At 36.0% G+C, this 20,636-nt stretch overlaps 1 long non-coding RNA gene across 1 annotated transcript; it reads left to right on the top strand.

Annotated features, from left to right (window-relative positions):
- The first annotated feature begins 553 nt into the window (after positions 1–553).
- Positions 554–5,524, top strand: LOC105739820. The gene is made up of 3 exons (XR_001115802.1): positions 554–705; positions 3,256–3,320; positions 5,364–5,524. It is a non-coding gene; the product is annotated as an uncharacterized LOC105739820 (long non-coding RNA).
- Positions 5,525–20,636: the final 15,112 nt, after the last annotated feature.

Here is a 20,636-nt window from a genome sequence, read left to right as displayed (position 1 = left end):
CCCAGCGGGCCTCGGTTTATGGTGAGGCATTCAAGGGCTTCCTTAATATGGCCATCATTCCAGTTTTCACCATCCTGTAGGACTGCCACCCCGTCCTCTGAGTGCTCTGTACCCCTGTTCTCCATACCTTATATATTTTCTCCACCTCAACCAAACACCCTTATTTTCCAGTGTGTAATGTCCTCCCCCAATCATCAGCTGTTGAAATCCTAGTCAATTTTCAAAGCTCCCTTCTTCCATGAAGCTTTCCTTCAATCTCCTTACTGGAAATAAGTCTCCGTTCCCTCCTCCCACAGCACTTTGTCTTTTTCTCCTAGCATTTATCCCATCTCAGTGTTACAGCTCTCTGTATAACTGTCTTCTCTTCCTTCAGTATTATAAACTCCTTCAGGTAAGCAGCTCTGCTTACTCATCTCATACTCCTGCCTACTACGAGCCCAGAAAACCTTCAGCTCTCAATATATTCTGAATAAAATTTCCAACGTAAGGAGTAAGAAGATTCCATCTTGAAGTAAGCAATCAAATCTACCAAATCTCATCTCATGTCAGTTTCTGATAACAGTGCCCAAAGGAACCAAGTGAAATTACCAAATTAGAAGTGATAAGAGGTTGTACTCTCTCCACAAATTTATTGTAATTAGCAAGAGGTAATGGTGTCTAAATAAGATGAAAGAAGATATTTTAAAGATGATAATAACAAAAACTGTAAGTATTACTTTAAAAGGTATTATAGAAATTGTTTTAAAGATTTAAATTCTAACTTTTTAAGGTGTTATCTATGTAAACAAATTAAAGTAAATAAATCTGGGGTGGGGGAGCAGTGATTAGAAAGAACAGGAAGCAACCTAAAACAAGATAATTATTCTATATAAATTGTTAATTCCATAACAGCATTTAGCAGTAAAGACATAGGAAAGACTTCTAATAATGAAAAGGAAACAAAATATACGAACCTATTCATGATAATAACAGAAAATTATTTGGGAGTACACATTTATTCAATCTGTCAATCAAGCAAACAACCAAAATATTTTTAGTATACTCTATGCCAGAAATGGTGCTGGGTGTAGAAGAAACAAAACACTCTTCATAAATAGGTATGGATATATTAAAATGTCAGCAAAATAAAAGTTAGACGTGTTTTAGGTTCTAATGAACACAGCAGAGCACACGTTCACTTCTACCCTTGAAATGACCAAATTTTAAGGTAGAAATTACTAGAGTGGTTCAAGAAAGGCTTTACAGAGGAAGGACCCCTTGAGCTGAGCCTGGAACGTCTTGAAGGGTAAGTAGGATGTCATTGGTAGGAGTATGAAGAAGGAGAAAAGCTAAAGGCTTCATTTTAGAAGGAAGATTAAGAGCAAAAGCTCAAAGCTGAGGAACCATCTATGTGTGTTGGAAGCTACAAACAGATTAATATGTCTGAAATCCAGGATGCAAGGAAACATACAGGAAGAAGGTCTTAAAGTGGTTTGCTAAGCTGAAAAGTTTAGAGTTTGTTAATGTGGACTCTTGAAGAGTTTTAAGCTGGCCATATACAGGCAGATTTGCATTTTAGAGTAACACTTTGGTGGGAAGGAGGAAGAAGTGGAGGGAAGCAAGACTAGAGAAAGATGTCATTAGAAAACTCTAACTACTCTAGTCCAGTGACGTGGAGGCCTGGTATGTGGTAGTGAGGATGAAGAGAGGTGACAGATTGGAGATATATTTAGAAAGCTGATTCAACAGGACATGGTGATTAATGGCAAATGGAGAAGAAGAGACAATGAGGAGTCCAGGTTTTTGGCTTAGGCAATTGGGGCATGTCATCTTGTATGGTAGGAAAAATGGAAGGAGGAGTGGTTAATGGGAAGATGATGAATTCTATTTCAGACATCCTAGGTTTGAGGAAGCTGTGAGGACATCTAAGTGGCAATTTCCAAAAGGCAGCTGAATTAATGTGTCTGGAGATAAGAAAAAGGTAGGGCTGGAATTCGACATTTAAGAATCATCTCATATATTGGTTAATTTATTCCGAGTGAGTGGGATTTCCAAGGTTAATGTATAGAGTCTGAGGAGAACTGAAAATTCTCTTCAGAGGAAGGAAGGAAGGAAGGGAGGGAGGGAGGGAGGAAGGAAGGAAGGAAGGAAGGATCAAACTTCAGACGCAACCAACACAACATGAAAGAGATGGATACTTCAAAGGAAATGCTTTTGCAAGTTCATGCCTGCTATGTAATTTTACTCATGCTATTTCCCATCAGTATTTTATCCTTCCTAAATCTAAGTCTAGTAGAACCCTTCCCAACCCTTCCTTATCAACAATTTAACAAATGCTGCCATGAAAAATCCTCTTCTTGGGAGTCTTATTCTATAGGAACAGGTTATGGACAACTTTATCTTTCCCTAAGATGAGAAAAATTCTTTAGGAAATCCCCTGGTGCATGAAAGAAAAAGTGCAAACTCTTTTATCCTCACTACAAAAATTAACAGCATGCCTATGTCTTCGTTATTCGATGTCACAATTTTTTAAGTACTTCATCCTGTTTCATTAATTCATTAAAAAGCATTCATTAAGAGTCTGCCTTTTGCAATTAACATGCTGATCTGTCTGTATATTGCACTACAGATTTAAGCAGATGGGAAGCCCTAGAATTATATGATTGATAATTTAGGGCTTAGAGGTAAAGCATCATAGATAAATCCTTAGATCAGTCCTTCTGAACCACTGTGGTTGTTGGAGTACAGTAAAAATATCAAGAATGCCACAATCGAATAATCAGATCAGCAGGGAGACAGAAATTTAGGGTTTATCTGTAAGATAACTATGATTGATCAGGTGAAAGTAAACAGAATTTAAGATTGATGCATATACAGGGTTTGTTATACCATTCTTTTACTTTTGTTTGCTTGGAATTTTCTGAAGAAAAAGCCAAAAGACAGAATCCCAGATAGAGAACACAAAAGATAAAAATCAATTTGCCTATTAAATCTGGTCAAAGAAAGAGAGGCAGGATGGTTGAAGGAGACAAAATATAGAGTCGAGAATGTCAGCTCTGGAAAAAACCCATGGATATGAATTGTAGCCCCACAATTTTCCACCATTATATGCTCTTAGAGGATTTGCTTAACCTCTCTGTGCCTCAGTTTTCTTATCAGAAAAAATGGTGATAATATCCATCTCTTTAAGGTGAGAATTAAATAAGATAAATTTAGCACAGTATCTGGCACATAAAAACCCACCATTAAATATTAGCTATTTATTATCCCCAACAGACTAGAAAAAGGTGAAGCCAGAAAGGAAGAGTCATAATCAAAGAGAGTGATCAAGAATCCAAAATGTATGTTTCATGTTCCACTTGCCATTCAATACATCCACTAACTTATTTCATCTTTATTATCTATTGTTTGAACCTCAGTTTTGATATGTTCTTCCCCCATTTGATGTTAGATCTCAGATTAACCCCACTGGACCTGATACAGCTATTAATAGTTGCTCAGAGGATCTCAACATAGTGTATATAATTTATTTAAACTTAGCAAGCATTCTAAGAGAATCCTTGGGTGACTTTAGTATGCTGCAGCCTTGTGCAAAGGCAGCTGGGAGCATATTGATCAGAAGGGAAGGGCCCCCAAAAACAACCGCATAGGGATGCCGGGAGGGTTGGGTGAGACTACCTAAAATAACTGTACCCTTTAGAAGACAGGGAACATTCTTCTGTAGTTGGCTGTTTCATTCCCAGAATCTAGCACAGTGTCTGTCACTCAGTCAACATCCAATAACAATTGACTGAATAAACAAATGAATGAATAAACAAACTTGTACTGAGATCCCACGATAAAGAAGTAGGAATCTGTTTCCCAATATTTTCATTCTGAATGAACTTGAAATTTTAGCCAGAATGAATTTGCTGCAGATCAGTTCAACTAAAGTCCATGAACTCAAAGTTAGCTGAGCCCCTGACTTGCTTGATTTGGATCTAAATTCACAAAATGGAGCTTTTCAGGAACCTGCAAGGATGACTGACAGATGGCAAGAATCTGTGGAGGAGATGTAGGCCCTCCCCAAAGACACTGTGACAGCCACACTGGTAGGAACTGCAGCCCATTGTCCTCAGGGTGACCAGAGCTGCTCAACCTTGCAGCTTCTGTTTACTACAATTTTCATGCTTCAAACTTCTTCATCCCTTCATCAGGAGGGCAATTTCTCTATTTCATTCAAGCACCTGTTCTCCATAATGAGCTTTATTTATTCATTTAGAGATGGGGTGTCTCACTCTGTCACCCAGGCTGGAGTGCAATAGCACAATCATAGCTCACAGCAGCCTCAAATTCCTAGGCTCATGTGATCCTCCTGCCTTAGCCTCCTGAGCAGCTGGGACTACAGGTGCATGCCATGCACCACCATGTCTGGCTAATTTTTTTTTTTTTTTTTACTTTCTTAATTTTTGTAGAGACAGGGGTCTCCCTTTGTTGCCTAGGCTGTTCTCAAACTCCTGGCCTCAAGCAATCTTTTCGTCTTGGCCTCTCAAAATGCTGGGGTTACAGGTGTGAGCCACTGCCTCTGGCCAGAAACTATTTTTAAAACACCAAATTTCATTCACTTTATCTAAACTTGCAATGGCATGACATGCAGTTTTTATTTTAGTCCCTGACTTTTTCTAATCTTAATTCCCATAATTTTATATTTTTGAGGCTCCCTCTCAGAATAGTGTTTACTTGAGCATTTTAATTTCTTTTTCCTTTTCTTTCCTTCCTACTGTTTTGTTTTCGAATTGTTCCTTGGCCAACAATATTTTTGGTGCAACTATGTGTTAGGGAATATAAAAAAAAGTTTTTCAAATTATCTTAATTTATATTTCATCCCCTCATGGTAGACATGATTATTCCCATTTTGCGAATGAGAAAAAGGGACCTAAACATTAAATAATTTGTCCGAGGCTTTACAACTGGCAAAGTAGGAAACCAATCCACTGTCTTCTAAAAACATAAGCAGGTTCTGTTTCACCTAGCATCGCTGTAAATTGGAAATAGACTTGGAAAAAATGAAATCAATCTTCCACATGCGATAACTCATATAGACAGATATTTAGAAAAAGAAACCCAAAGTATTTCTTTTTGGCTTTCTGGTTCTTTTTCAAAGCAGAAGTAGAGGGCTCGTAGGAAACAAAGAAATAAGTATTTGAAAGCTCTTCTTTATTTCTCCCTCACTGAGCCAGGGCTGCCTTAAAAAGCGATCCCGTGCCAGAGTTGGAGACTTCAGTTCACTCAGCAGTGACAGCTTTTATTTAAACTCTGTGGGTTCTATATTCCCTTTTTCCTAAGAGCTCTATGTCTCTCCTCATTTGTAATGGTCCATTTTTTTTTCCTCTCACTTTTGCCAGAGACAGAGAGAGCAGGCTCTTAGAGAAATGGGAGAACTACAACACTGACTCTGCACGTAGGAGGCAGGCAGGAGAGGAGCGCCCCAGCCAGAGTTCAACATGCACAAACAGGAAGTGTGTCCAAGGTTCTCTGGAGCTCACAGGAGCCGGGGACCGACAGCCAGACGTTTATCTGTATGTGTCTTAAATTATGTTTTTGAAAGACTGTAGTCAGTTGTGTGACAATCTATAGGAAACCAAACATTTGCACGACTCTACTCTTTTTCCCAATTTTATATTTTTAAAAACTCATGTAGTTAATAGTTTAACTGTGAACTAGAATAACCAATACATATGTATTGTACACATTTTTATCTCTTAATTATTCACAGCCTAAATAATCTAGACCTAATGACTATTTAGAACCAAAACTATACTGAAAGTTTCCCAACTACAACCATCGCTGACCCAAGTATTGGTCAATTTTCCTATAGCTGCTTGCTAGGACATTGTATTGCTGAGGACATTTTTTACAAAGGACACAGATTTGGCCCTTGAAACATGCAGATAAAAAAACAGATGGATTTTTATCTATTCATTCAAAGTGGGGGGGAGGGGCCAAGTGATTTGTGTGTTTTGTGTATCTCTATTGGAGAACAATAAACTGATTGAGAGGGGATTTTTTTTTTTTTTTTAGGAAAAGAAAAGCAGACAAACTAAATCAACAACCATCCCTTTGGATGCCAGCTGACCTCGGATGGAGATTTAGTGCTAGATGTAAAAGGCTTTGTTTACAGACAATTAAAAACCACATAAATTTAAATTGTCAAAGAAGAAATGGTTTCCAAAGCTTCTAACAGCCTGGTAGCCCCTCCTCAGCCCTGTGCAGGAAAGGCCCAGAGGCAAATACAAAGCCACCAACCCAAATGCCTGTGGAGTTTGCCAGAAAGCCAGATCCTGCTGCTTCTGCAGCTTGTTACTGCTCTTGAAAAACAAAATCTTATACAGCTTCAAATGTAGGTTCTTTGAGTGCTAATCAAACAGCGAGAAGGCAACAGATGACCACGGAGGAGAGGAGGTGGCTGCACGAAAGTACGCCACAAAGTATGGAATTACTGCAATTAGGCCTTTCGGCAATCAATGTATCTGAACCTTTCGTGTGCTCTCCATTTTTTCTCACCGAAGGAACTAGAAGCAAAGATTAAAAAGTGACACAAACACAAACGATTGTCAGACTTAGAGCCTGAAATATTCCGAATGTTCTTATCTGTGTATTTTACTTCTTCCCGTCAGCCATCAGGCAAAAGGACCGAAGCTCCAGACAAGAGCAGCTCCATAGGAAAAAACAAAAACAAAAAAACACCCTTCCGTGTTTGCATCAATATTTGGTGCTGATGTTGATGAATAAGTAATGATGTGTAGGTGTTGATAACATTTATACACAGCCCTGATTGGTTCTGACACAGGTGCTCCATGGAGGATGCGGTTTACAAGCCGAAAATGGTCAGGGGAAAGCCATGGTTTCGGGCTGTCCCTCACAGATGCAGGATTTTGCACCTGTGTTTGAAGTTGCTCTTTCATTTAGTTTCTCTGCAGAAAAGCCAGGCACAATGTTCAAACTGGGAGCACCTGTGTTTGGGGCCAACTTGGACTATTTTGTGGCCTGAAAGCGGTCTCTTAGATTCATTACTTAAACTTAACAAGAAAACTTTTTTTCCCCTTGCAGTTTTAAAATTAAAATTTTTTAAAAAAATTAAGTTATGAATGCACATATTAGTCTCATTACAGGACCAAGCATATGCAAAGTGTTGTACAGCTTGCTTACATTAGTCAAGGACTTGAGTGATAAAAGACAAATGCTATTAAAAATTGGATGAGCCCTGAAACCCTGCTCATTGATCGAAATCTTTGTTTAAATCACAAGGCAATTTTCCTGTTAGGGATGCGACATTTAGGCACCAGAGTCAACTCAAATTTAATACAATCTTATTCTATTCTCATTTAAAGGCAGAAATTGAACATTGTTTACAGCTAAATTAAAATTTGGGTGATTTTTTTCCTCTAATAAACTGACAACAATATTGATAAATTCTTCACTTTCTGTTTAATTGGGTTAAGAACATTAACAATTCTCCAGTTTAAAATAATAAGTCTTTTGCAACCATAACTAATCTTTCATCCCCTAAGGTTTGGCCAGTGACAACTGGAGGCAAATCAAGAAGAATTTATCACTTGGAATCATGGCCACAAGTCTCATTAAAAAAATTGCAGGGAGAACAATTAAATGGCATGTTCAAATTCTTTGGACTTGGCATTGGTAAATCTAAAGGCTAAGCATATGCATTATGTAAATCTATTGGTTGCTTTTTTAAGTCAAATTTGTAATGTATGTTCTATTTCAAAGTAAACTATTTTAATTTGTATTAAAGAACAAATGCAGGGGAAAATGATATACTTATTTATCATCAATGTAAAATATAACTAACTGTCTGACCAAAATTCTGCTGATAAATTATGCTAGTAACAGCATTCTGAAGAAACAGATGTATTATTTAGACATTATATCCAAGTGCAGGTGTCAATCAAGTAATTATGTATTAAATATATATTGTGTAGTTGGTATCATTAAAGAGGTATGGATAGATAAAATGTTATATTAGGTTTTCCACAAATAGTAACTGAGTACAAAAAATTGTCAGATTAACACTTGTTTTATTTTTTATCAATTAGCTAAGCCTTTGATTTGAATTCTCCACCCTCTGGCGTCAAGGAAATGCCTTTTCTTTCTTTTCTTTAAACAAAGGATTATTCTTCCTCAAAAGGGGTTTGTCTAGTTCTTTTATTGTTTTATGTCACACAAGGGAAAAATGCTTTTGAGGCATCACTACTGAATTTAGCAGGGATGAGAGTTTACTGCTATATAATCATTAGTCAATGCAGTAGCTGAAACCTTAAACAAAAGAAAACAAACCACAAACAGGCAAGCATCCCCTAAAGGCACATCAGAACACCAGAGAGGGGCGGCATGGATTTCAAACAAGGTTGCCCAAGCATGTGCTAAATATTGCTGCTCTTGACTTTAAACTGCACACCAAGGAATACAGTTTCACCTTCTATTCTGAAACAATACTGAGAAGCACGGGGAACAGAAGGTAAAGGGTTTAGAATGCACTTTACTCCGATTCTGTGGCAACTTTGTGAAAATTATGTATCAAACCTAATAAAATCTCTCAATATGAAGAGATTTCATTATAAAGCTATTAGAAATGGTTGCTTAAATTGCACGTGTCTTTTTATCCCGCGCCATGCTTTGTTACTTCATACCAACTACCACCGTATACAGTTACAGGTCTATAATGTAGCTGTGCCTTGTTAGAAATCTTGGGAAAGCATTTCAGCAGGGCTTCTTGCCTTCAAACAGACTGATGATTTTCACATCAGGTGCTTAACAATCAGGTAAGTATGAAAACTTGTCCATTATAAGTTCCTAAAGCAGGCTAATGAGGAAGCACTGCTTTGTGAAAACACACACACCGAAAAAAGTATGAACAAGAAAAAGTACAAAGGAAGTAGTAATGCCAATTTTAAAAGCAAGGAAAATGCATATGGAATACATGTCACAGATAGAAACCCATGTGTTGGGGAAAAAATATTGCTACTACCATAGAAATACTTTTTATAACAAATTCTTTAAATTTAAAATATTTCTTTATTGATTCCAATTTCCAGATTTTCATGTGCATTTTCTTTTTAATTTTACATTTTGGTAGTGTTGTTGTTATTCAAACTTGCTAATTAAAATAGAGGTAAAGTTAATTTCATAAAATGAAAACCAAGCTACACTGGTTGATAGTCAGGTTTTAACAAGCTATTTCAGGACAGGGCATGTTAATTAATGGTAATATGAGTTTTTGCTATATATCCCCAAGTCTTATACATACTTCCTCACTCTGCTCCTCCACCCAAAATATATTCTTACTTTAAAAAATTTATTTTTCAGATAACTGCAGGGCAATCAGATACCATGTAGCAAATATAACAATATATAAGATTCTAAATTGCATTGTTTTTCTTGTTTTTTGATGTTATGTGACAAGAACTCAAGAAGACAGAGACTAGGAGGAATTTAATACCATTATCTACACTACCAAAATAAGCAATCTAAAATTCTTGACAAGATAAAATGATATCACTGATTATAATGTTGATCATTTTGAAAACTCATGGATTGGGTTTCCACAATAACATATCTTGTCTGTGCTTGATATTTTCTTCCTAATTTCATTTCTGTGAAAATACATGTGTATCCTAGAACGCCACAGCAGGCTATTCCTTTCCATTCATGTCATGTTTCCTTACATTTGTTTGGAAAAATTGCATAAAGTTGTGTGACTATGAACTGGATTAAACAAATTGAGATATGGTAAGAGGTTGTAAGTCGCTTCATTTCTACTTTCCCCCCAAATTAGAACTCATAAGTTCATAAAAACACTGCCTACTTCAGGTTTTATCAAGACTGTGTAGCCCCCATTAAAGTCCTTGGGGGGACTCAGCTTCTCATGTCATTCCAAACCAAGCCCCCACTTTCCCCACTCCCCACCTGGCTCAATAAAAGTTTATTCAGTGAATGAGTGAATAAACGTCCTGCCCAAGAAGAGATGAAAATCAAGACACATAGGAGAAATCATTGAAACTCGGAAAGACTCAGAAGATTTAGGGAAGGATTTAAAAAAAAGCCTATAGCACATATTTTCCTAATATAATCAATAAATAATAAGTTTTTCACATTTGAAGAAGAGTTTTGATGTAAAATTGGTAAAATTTATTTTGAGTTTAATTCTATGTTATTTATCAAGTATAGATAATAACAGAAGATAGTAATTTGATTATAACAAACTAGAAAATGAAAATAATGTTCAGAATTATTGTTTCCCAAATGTGTTTTGATTTCCTTGGAACTCTAGGTGTTGACACCGTGTCCGGGCAGGCACAAAAGAGTGAGAAATGATCACACGTCAGCTACTTACTGCTCCAGATAAATATTTAAATTACCCTTCTATCCCAAATCACCCTTTCAACCCACAGAAAGAATTTTTGCCTTCACGATTTGGATTGAGAAAACTGTTTTATCTGTACACATATTTATATCATGATGATTTTTTAAAGTTTTATGTTCATTTAGAAGTGTTTTAATCTTGATTATTTGATTTTGTCTAAGTAAAAGGTGTTCATCATCAAATTCAAATTAGGGCTTTTACAGATAAAATTAGAAATCAACTTTTTGGTCAAAAACATTTTTCTTGTATATACTAAATGTCTTAGTTTTCAAAGTGTCCTTAAAATACCATAAAAGTACTATAACAATGCTTGCAGATCTGGGTCTTTTTTTTTTTTTAAATAAGTTAATGATGTGGGATGAGAGATATTTCATCTTTTATACAGTTATTTGACAGTGATGAATTTAATTCATTCTATCACATTGAATGATACATTTATATTCAGTATGTAGTTTAAAATTTCATAAATGATTAAAGTCCCTGTCGTTTTAATTATAATATGCAGAGAGCAGCCAGAACTTATTTGCAAAGAATAATGTACAAGTCAATAAATTTGGTGAGTACTCCTGACAACATATAAATAATGACTTTAGAATTATAACTACCTGTAGTCGAAAACTAAATAACAAGAGTCCGTGTATGGGTTTTTATGAACTAGCTGATTTAGTTTTCTATAGGAGCTCTTTGTGGTTATAATTTGCTTTATTAAATTGAAAACACAATAATGCAATGAGATTATATTACTAGTGAATTCATTTCAACCTAGAGTCTGACTTGAAATAAACCAGTTCTGGTCACGTCCCTACCCCTAGACCTTGGTCATCGTAAAGGGCTTTGGATATCCTGAGCCCTTTGGATATCCCCTGGGATCATTTAAACCAGAAATTATCAACAACAGATCTTCTCGCCTACACGAATAGTCCAACACTCAGGACCACACTGTCCTCCATCCCAACAACCTACTCCAGATAGCTGGAGTCATCTCCACTAAAAAAAAAAAAAAAAGCCCACATCCATCCATTTATGTATTCAACCAGCAAATATTTACTGGTATCAACTACATGCCAAGCACTACTCTGAAGTGACAGTAGTGAGAAATACTGGCAAAGTTTGGCCAGAACCAGATTAGCCTGTATGAGGTGAAAGATGAAATAAATCAGATGCCATGGAATTATAAAACATAACCAGTTCCTTTTGGAATTTACATTCCACTTGTTTTGTTGCATTTCTCTCTACCTCAGAATTCCATTTTAACTCTAAAACTAAAGCTATACTCACAAAGCAGATAGCACTTTCTTGAATCCATTTTTATGTTCAGTAATAATTAAGATAATCTAATTACTTTATACCACTTGCTGATTAACATGGGACAGAACACCATCTCTCTTCTCAGGGGTATCAGAAACTATTCCCCACAAAATATCCAGTGGAGAAGCAGCCATTTATGTTGCTCCCATAAATCTTAGCAGATGATCTCAGTACAGGGAAGGCTGATCTTGGCCAAAAGATCTAGCTACTCAACCTCCTTGTTAAGATTACAAGCCCAGTATCATCTTATAAACAGACCAGAAGTGAGGTTTAAACTTGGCCTGACATAAATCATGTCAGGACAAACACAGTCATCATTCAAGGTCTCCACTAAATTCCATGAGAACAGAGGACAGAAAGAAGCTAAAGTGATAATATCCTATCACTTTCATTTAGTTTCAAACGTCTATGGCTCAATTCTATGATTCCATACCAGCAACAGCTTTCCAGATTGTTGCTACTCAATTTATGAGAAGCTTCGTCTGTACTAAAATTGCAGGATTGCATCTATGGTCTTATTGCAGCTCATCCTATGAATGTTTGTATTTCTCAGAAGTAAAAAAAAGAAGGGAGAAAGAAAAGTGGAAAAAAATAGGAAAAGGAAAGGAGGGGAGAAAGGAAAGAGGAAACAAGAAGGGAAGGGAAGTTGGGAGAGAGGCAGGGAGGCAGAAGGAAAAAAGGAGATTATGAATATAGACTTCAAGCCTCCAACAAGTGAAATTTTGTACACAGAGATGGATTGTTAACATCTCAGAAGCCATGGGGACATTTTTTAAAAAGTTTTCTCTGTGATACTCTAAATAAGAACAGCTATACACATTTTGACCCAGCTCAACTTTTTTTTTTTTTTTTTTTTGTCTCTTCTCTCTTAAAATTTCACTCCAACTCTTCCACTGTCAACAGTGCCACTGAAATACAGAAGTCCTGGTATCTGCCTGAGAACTGAAATACCAAAATTACTCTTAGCCTGTGACCAAAATAGATGCGTTACCGCTACCCCTAAGCTGGATATCTGGTAGAAACAACTGCAGACCTTTAACTAGATTGCTGCTGTGGGGTGATAGCCTAACGAACTGCCACCTAGAATCTCTTAGGGTTAATAAGCCACCTGTCTTGAAAGTAGCAGTCATATTGGTCTTTGAAGCCTATCCCAATACTTAAAACTCTTGATGAAGTTCTTACCTTGCCAAAGGAACTTACTAACAAAGCCACTGAGTCAATTTAACCTAGGGAAACTGGACCCAGTAGACTAGGCTATCAGAGTTTTGTGTTGAGATAATTACTGCACTAAAGAGAGCATATGGGCTGTCAGAGCTGGCACATGGCCTGCACCAGCTGTTACCTGGGTGCTTTGGAAAACCTACTGAACAGCATTTTGGACACAGCACAGCTCTGTGTAAGTTTTCCAAGGCTTCTACTGGGAGTTCTTCATAATAAATTTATTTCCTGTATAAGGGAGGATTGCACCCAGTAACGTAACTGGAACAAGCATGTTACATTTTTCTGGCAGATAGAGTATTACTGGCCAAAAAGGGAAAACAATCTGGGGGCATAAACAGGCACAAAGCCTATGAAGCCAGGAATAATTGAAACATTAGCCAGGAGAGGTCCCCCTGTCTTAAAAAAATTAAAAAGGTAAATTTGACACTTTGAGAATTTCTTTGAAAATGATCGATATATAAAATCAGGCATTTAAAACATCTATCACAGCATCTAGCACATAAGAAATGATCGCTGCTATTCTTATTATTGTTACTACATGATGAATCCTGCCTACTAAATATACTCAGGATTCCTAAACTGCCACAAAGTACACCATTCTTCTGTCATTGATGCTAGAACTGTTTTTACCTTAGGAAAACGGTTTTCCAAGAATGGATATCAAAGTGGGTCAGCCAATGAATATCTCATAATGACAGCAAATTTTATTTATATGTACCACATTTTCTTTTAAATGACCTGATCCCCAAACTTGACAACTATAGTATCTGTGACTTACGTTATTGAAATTCAGCCACCTCTTAAATACCACACAGCCACGTACTACATGTAACGAAAGATCTTTAGACAAACCCAAGGAAACAAGGGGGATGGAAATAAAGTTTTTCATGATAGAGTCTATACAAAAAGAATTTCAATAAACATGACCAAAAAATATGTCATTAATCGTTGGGCTTTAATTCCAGTAATAATGTTATCACATTGCAACTTAAACTTTTGTATTCATAAATGATTTTTTCCCCCTTCAAGAACATCACGAAGGGTAACTTGGGGCAACAGCAGTTTCCCATTACTGGAAAGTCATTAAAGCATTGATTCAATGTTGGTATCCAAGCTGACAGGAGCCTGGATTTTTACGTGTACATTCAAACTTTGTAATATCTTTGAAACAGAAACAAAATGAACATGACAGTCAGAGCTTTTCTCCACCTAGTTGGGAAAGGAAAGTCAGTTTCACTTCAAGGAAGTAATTTAAAGCCCAGTTTACTTACAGAATAGGTCTTGTTCAAGGTTTTCTTTTGAATCAGACCCTACTAGTCTCCATTAAGTGAGTTTACTTTGAGAAAATACAAAGCAGTAAGGACAAGATTTGGAAGCGTCAAGTTCAGCCTCTTTAGTACTCTTTCCAGAGGGAGAGCTGATTTGGGATCCCAGACAAAGAAAGTCATGTTTCAGTGAAATGACTGCATGTCCAACTTAGAAAAATTCCGTCATTAGATTTAAATTTTTAAAATGTATGCCTTGAAAACACTCAGGACATTTAGAAACTCTACCACATTACATCACAGTAAGAGCATCACCGCATTATATTTTGCAAGCTTTAGCAAATAAAAAAATCCCCCAGAAGAATCTTAATTCTTATCTATGGAAAACATTAAACTGCTAAGCGCTAACAACTGGAATTAGTCCTTAAATCTCTAATGAGAATAATAAAACATGAGTGCAGTTTGTGCTGTAACTTGATAAGGCCTGAATTTACTTGCTGTTAGGAAAAGTCACTGATCCAGCAGTATGGCTTTTTACTCCCTGAGGTACAGGAAACAATATCTGTCCTCTAGGAACCTTCTCTGCGGTAAGCACTTCTTATCTGTGCTATCAGAGGACGGAGATAGCAGGCTAATATCTAGTAACAGCAGCTTTATGAGATGATCCATTACTGATTTAAATCAATCTCAAGCAGGTAGTTCTCCTTAACCCATTCGGAGCAGATCTAAGCCCTGCCGCAGAGCACTCTCAAACTCTCTCTCTGGAAACTGCCAGTCCTGAAACTTACGTGCAAGAAACTGCAAAACACTGCTTCTCATCTTCTATACTAAGCATCTTTTTAAAACTCGCTGCCCTGAAAGATTGTAGAATCGAGGGTACTGACCAACAATTGAAATCCAGTTTTAGTAACAATTATCAATTCCATGTTCAATCAGTAGATGCACATAGCAGGGGCTTAATGAGCCTATTAGCAATTTGCAAAGACCCAACAACTTGCTGTGAGGAATGTGAAGATGAAACAACTCGCTCTTTCTACACTAGGGGAATTTCGTTAAAGACATATTTGCTGGGAAGCAAAGTCCCACTGTTTAGAGGCACAGATCAGCATAAATGCGAATGGAGGAATGTTTAAGAGCAAACTAAGCCCTGCATTTCAGGAATTAAGCTAGCAGAGACTTCAGATGTTAAAGTCCCAGCAATATACAGGCATACAATATTAAAGTTTCATGTTCTAAAGGAAAAATGTTCTCTAATATCTTAACACTTGGATAAATAAATGCTAAAGGCAGATTTCAGGCTTACTTACACAGTCAAATGAATATATATATACACATACAAATATAGATGCAAAATAATAGATTTTAGTGTGTGAAGGAGCCTTAAGTATTATGAATTTGCTCCACTAGATTTACCGAGAGAAAACAGAGGCTTTGAAAGCTTCAATAACTTATCCAAGGTCACAAGTAGAAATTGACAGAAATGAAATCTCCTAACATCTGCTAATGCTTTTTCTACTGTAGCTTGCTTCTTTAAAAGAGAAGTCTTTGTGAATGTGTATAACTCCACGTGCATAGGGGATTTCAGCACTTTCTGAATTTCAGAACTCATTCAAACAATGAACGAAGCAGTATTCATATATTAAATATTTAAGATTACTTATATTGACTCTCGGTTGAAGTTTTATTTCCATATCAGTTAGATTTGAATACATTCACCTTTCATTCAGTATCAGAAGTGTAAAGTGTCAAAGATAAACTCAAAAAGAAAAAAAACCTGGTACCAGCTGTGCATGATTTCAAATACTATCCCTACTTTTTTCCACATAACATTAGCTTCAAAAAATGGAATAAGTATTCAATCTTCTCCACTGATATACAATTATTAGTTTTCAAATTCTGTGAACTCTGTGAAGTTAGTGATGACACACGGAATTATCATTACAATTTATTAGAATAAAAATTAACGACAACACATAAACCACAATGCTTCTGACAGTCACTTGGTAACGGGAGTATACTTTTTGATTTTCTAAGATCAGCATTTACATACTTTTCACTTATGCTACTTTTTAAAAGTTTATTAACAGCTTATTAATTAGTCACATCTAGCCCACTATGGCACTCATAATTGATTTTCTTTTTTTTTTATTTTGTTGTTTGGAAATATATTACTACTTAGACACTAAGAAACTAATAGGAAAAGTACTCTTTACCAACTTTTCTGCTAGTGATGCACTTCCTTCTCCTTCACTTCAGCCTCTGCTATCTGTGTCTTTCAGCTTCCAAACTGGTTTGCCTGATCATGTCCAATCGCTGAAGTGCCGGCGACCACCTAGAGAACCACAATAACGGGCTTCCCCTTGAGAGAGCCGCGTGGGACTTCTGTTCATTCCTTTCATGTAGAAACGGCATGCAGGATATTTTATGATTCATTTTTCTCTTTTTGATAAGTATGAAAGAAATATCAAAAGAAATTCAGAGATATTTCCATTTTCTCAGAATGAGATGAAGTACAGGGAGCTTCTACTTAAGAAACATGCTTTTTTCTCCCTGACATTCTCGGTTCATAAAGTAAGAAAATTTTCTTTACTGCTTTTTTTCTTTGATGCCTGAAAACAAGATTCTGTGCCTCGTTGCATTTTTAACACTTTCAAATTAAATTGCCTATCTCGATTAATTTAGTTAACGTAAGAACTAAGAAGAACAATGCCTAGCAACTGTGATTTTAGTAAGCTCTAATAACCATTTGCTTATTAATAGCATTCAAAAATGCAGTAGAACATACACAAGGGCAGAAATCTCTAATGTGTCCCTAAATTTAAAGTACTGTGTTCATAAACCATAGCATATTCCAGCAGTGTATTTCAATGTCTTGGATATTTAGTTAATATGAAAAAAGAATTATGTAAAATACATAATTATCTAAATATTGTGTCCACATGCTATAGGTTTGTGGAAAAAGTCAAACAGCCTTCTCCCTTTGTGTTATTTAACCACATTTTCTAAAAAATCATGAAATGTCAAGGTTGTTCCTAAGATTAGAGAGATGATCATTTTTATGTATCGTGTGCTATAATCAAATCACTTTGTCACTTATTGCTCTAACATGCTTTGGATTTTCAATGATTTTATGCATTCAGATTCCTGGATGTTTTAGCAATCTTATCAAATCACCACTTTAAAGAAAAGCAGGATCAATGGATTTAGTATCACATATACTGTATTTATTCAATGGCCTAAAGATACAGTTCTTCTCCCTTCTCTTTGCGATACCAAATTTGCTTATGGAAGAATATATGCCCCTTATTAATATGTTTAAACCAAAATAACATCCAACCGTATGATTTTTTTAATCACTCTGTATCTGCCTGTTAAATGCATACTGACAGGATTTTACCTGCTTTGCCAATAACCTTATTTATAAATGACCTATTATCCAATTCAGAAAAGTTTACTGCCAAGCTACCATTGATTAATTTTACAAAAAACATCATTTCACTGAGGTGCCATTAGGACGATTCCAAGACATTTTTTAACAGACACCAATTTAATATTCCTCTGCACTGGACATTATAATACCAGAAATTCAGAATGGCTTTTAAAAAGGAATGTTTGGAAATTTTAGAAATAAACCCAAATATGGTATTACATTGCCGTTGTCCTTCTCAATTCAGTTATACTATCAAGGATGAAAGGGTAAGCATTCTAGAGCGATCAGAAAATCTGTACACCAAATATAAATTTAAAATAGATTTACTTTTTGCTTGTCATTTATACTACTCTTGGAAACCTGATTTGAATAAAAATGTATTTCCCTCTTAGTTCTGAATCATTTCCCCCACCCTAAACAAGTATTGTTTGTACGTTCACACAGAAAGATAAGTAAAAACACAGTGAAGCCTCCAAGCAAAATCTAGCCCAGTCCAGACAGCGTAATAATGATGTCATTAAGACTCCTAGCTGAATGGGATTCAGACAGAACTGCTGTATAGCTGCAGACATAAATTGAAAGAACTTTTTGGCTACATTCTCAGACTTACCTTGAGAGATATTTAGGAGCTCCAGCAAAATGAGTTGAGAGAAATGCACTCAAAAGAAGGTATGCAGACTGCAGACAGAGAGGTAGGCCCTAGAAGGTGCATCCTTCTGAGATACAGGAGGAAACAGTTTGTTAATGGATAAAGACAGAGAAACAATCTGAAGAAGAAGAAAACAGAAAACAAATAAACCTTAATTCTAGCACAAATAAATGAGAGAAAGGCAATTGTGGGGCTGCTCAAAGCCTTTTTGCCTCGCTGAATGAAAGCAATCCCTAAGACTGAATGGGTAATGAGATCCTGGCTCCTGAGATTTTAGCTTTCTTAATCATGTTCATAATTAATTCAAGAACATTGATAATTTCATTACATTCTTTTTGTCTTATCAATAAATGATGTGCCTGCACTTTTGGTCCTGTGTACAGGGAGAGAAGAGATGCTTTGGGTAATATTGCACTAGGAATAGTGGATATATATGATCCAAAAAGGTGAAGTGGTAATTATTATCCTTGACCAGACTTCTATTATCAGAACATGATGACAAGCAGCTACAAATAATTAATAAGCTTTTTATGCAGAAATGCAAAGCCTTTGAAGAAAAATATGCTGCAAGTAGAATTTCTTACTGAAGATTATGTACATAGCACAACACACTTCTACAGAGCCAGTTTGAAATGGAACATGCTAAAATGCCTGCATCACAAACACATGAAGAAAATCAATAGCGTGTTTTTAAAGTACCATTTTTAAAAACTTTTCTTTGTCTTAATGTTTCATTTCAAAAAAAAAAATCTGTGTCCTTCTGATTGTCTTCCTAAAGTCCTTTCCAGGATCAACTTACAAAGATGTTAAACTGAACTACCCACTCAGTAAAACCTCCTTTTTAAAACCAAGATGGAAAGCTCTGTCACTATCTGTCAGTCATCATCAAAGAAGCCCTTTTCCTTTATGGTTTTCTGTTCACCCCCATGTAAATTTTCACAAAGCTATCACTCATTAGTTTCACGATCCATTTTCAAGGTTTGGAGAGAATGTTTAATGCCATTTAATAGCATGAAACAAGGAGGCTGTCTAGTCTCCCAAAATGTTTAGATAATTAACATCAAATTAAAAACTGGTCAGCTAGGAAGAGCTGCAAATGGGAAAATTCTCCTAATTGGAAACAAGAATAACATTTCAGTTTTAAAAACAGTGTGTAGCAAATAATCCATGCTCAACTACACACGGGTGATACACAAACTAACATTTTTTAAAGAATTAGACCAATATGGTTTATTTAAAATTTCAGCAGTGGAAATCATTTCATAAAAGTGTCTCAGAACTAATTGTGCTATTAAAGATAAAAACAATTCATACAATGCTAAAAAGTATTCATGTTGGCACTTTGATCTTATTACTAAACAAAATAGCCTTTGAGAAGACACTGCAGAATCACTTAGTAAAGCAAGTTGTTGCCAATGACATTGATATATGGGACAGAAATGATGTATATACTGAGTGGATTTATCAGTAAATCACTGGCTCTATTTACTTCCCCAAGGAAAAAGACCTGTCCCTGAAAGAGAATTCTTTGTTAGAACCACCAGTAGGGGATTGATATTGGCAAAACATTCAATTTGGATATAGTCTTGCAGAAGATTCATAAAACAATAATTTAATAAGTTAACAAAGATTTAGCACATTGGCAGCATACAATTGCCTAGAGAACATTAAGTTTCTTTATTAATTTCATCAAATGATTTCTTTATGACCTCAGTTATACAGGATGTAGCCACCAGCAATCTATTTCTCAATGAAAGAAGACAATTTTGAGAAGTTTTAAGTCCCTAAAAATAACGCTTCCATAACCTGCAAAATATAAACACCATACAGACTGATTCCCAGTTAAAAGACTATTAAATTACAGTGAAATTTAAGCCTTAGATGTCAATTTCCACATGTTCCACACATTTTTTACATTCCTATCTGCTTTTTAAAGTTCCAGATAGGAAGTAGATATTGCAAATCAAATATGCTGATCAATTTTTCAAGTTAATGCAGACCCAGCTGAATTTCAGGGACAGAAGATGGAATTGTAAGTGCTTTCTGTGCAGTTTCATAAGAGGAGTTAAATTAGAAAGAAAAACAAATATGTATAATGGAATGTAGCCTGCACTAAAGTGTTTTCAATTCTATAGCTTTTGCGTATTTACCATCAGCCTAAATCTCTTCCCCAGTGAGCTTCAAACCCTTATGTATAATTCCTGGGCATTTCCATGTGGATGTTCCCTAATTAATTGTGTCCCAAATTATTCATTACCTCTTTCTTCCCCAAACCTGCTCTTTTGCTGTCCCATCTCTGGGAACGGTCCCACCATTTACCTGGTTACCCAAGGAAAACACTAAGGCATTGCTTATGGCATATCA

The sequence above is a fragment of the Nomascus leucogenys genome, chromosome 5 (genome assembly GCF_006542625.1).
Source record: "Nomascus leucogenys isolate Asia chromosome 5, Asia_NLE_v1, whole genome shotgun sequence".
Classification (NCBI taxonomy): Eukaryota; Metazoa; Chordata; class Mammalia; order Primates; family Hylobatidae; genus Nomascus; species Nomascus leucogenys.
The sequence above is the reverse complement of the archived record's forward strand: the minus strand, read 5'-3'. Positions and strand labels throughout refer to the sequence as shown.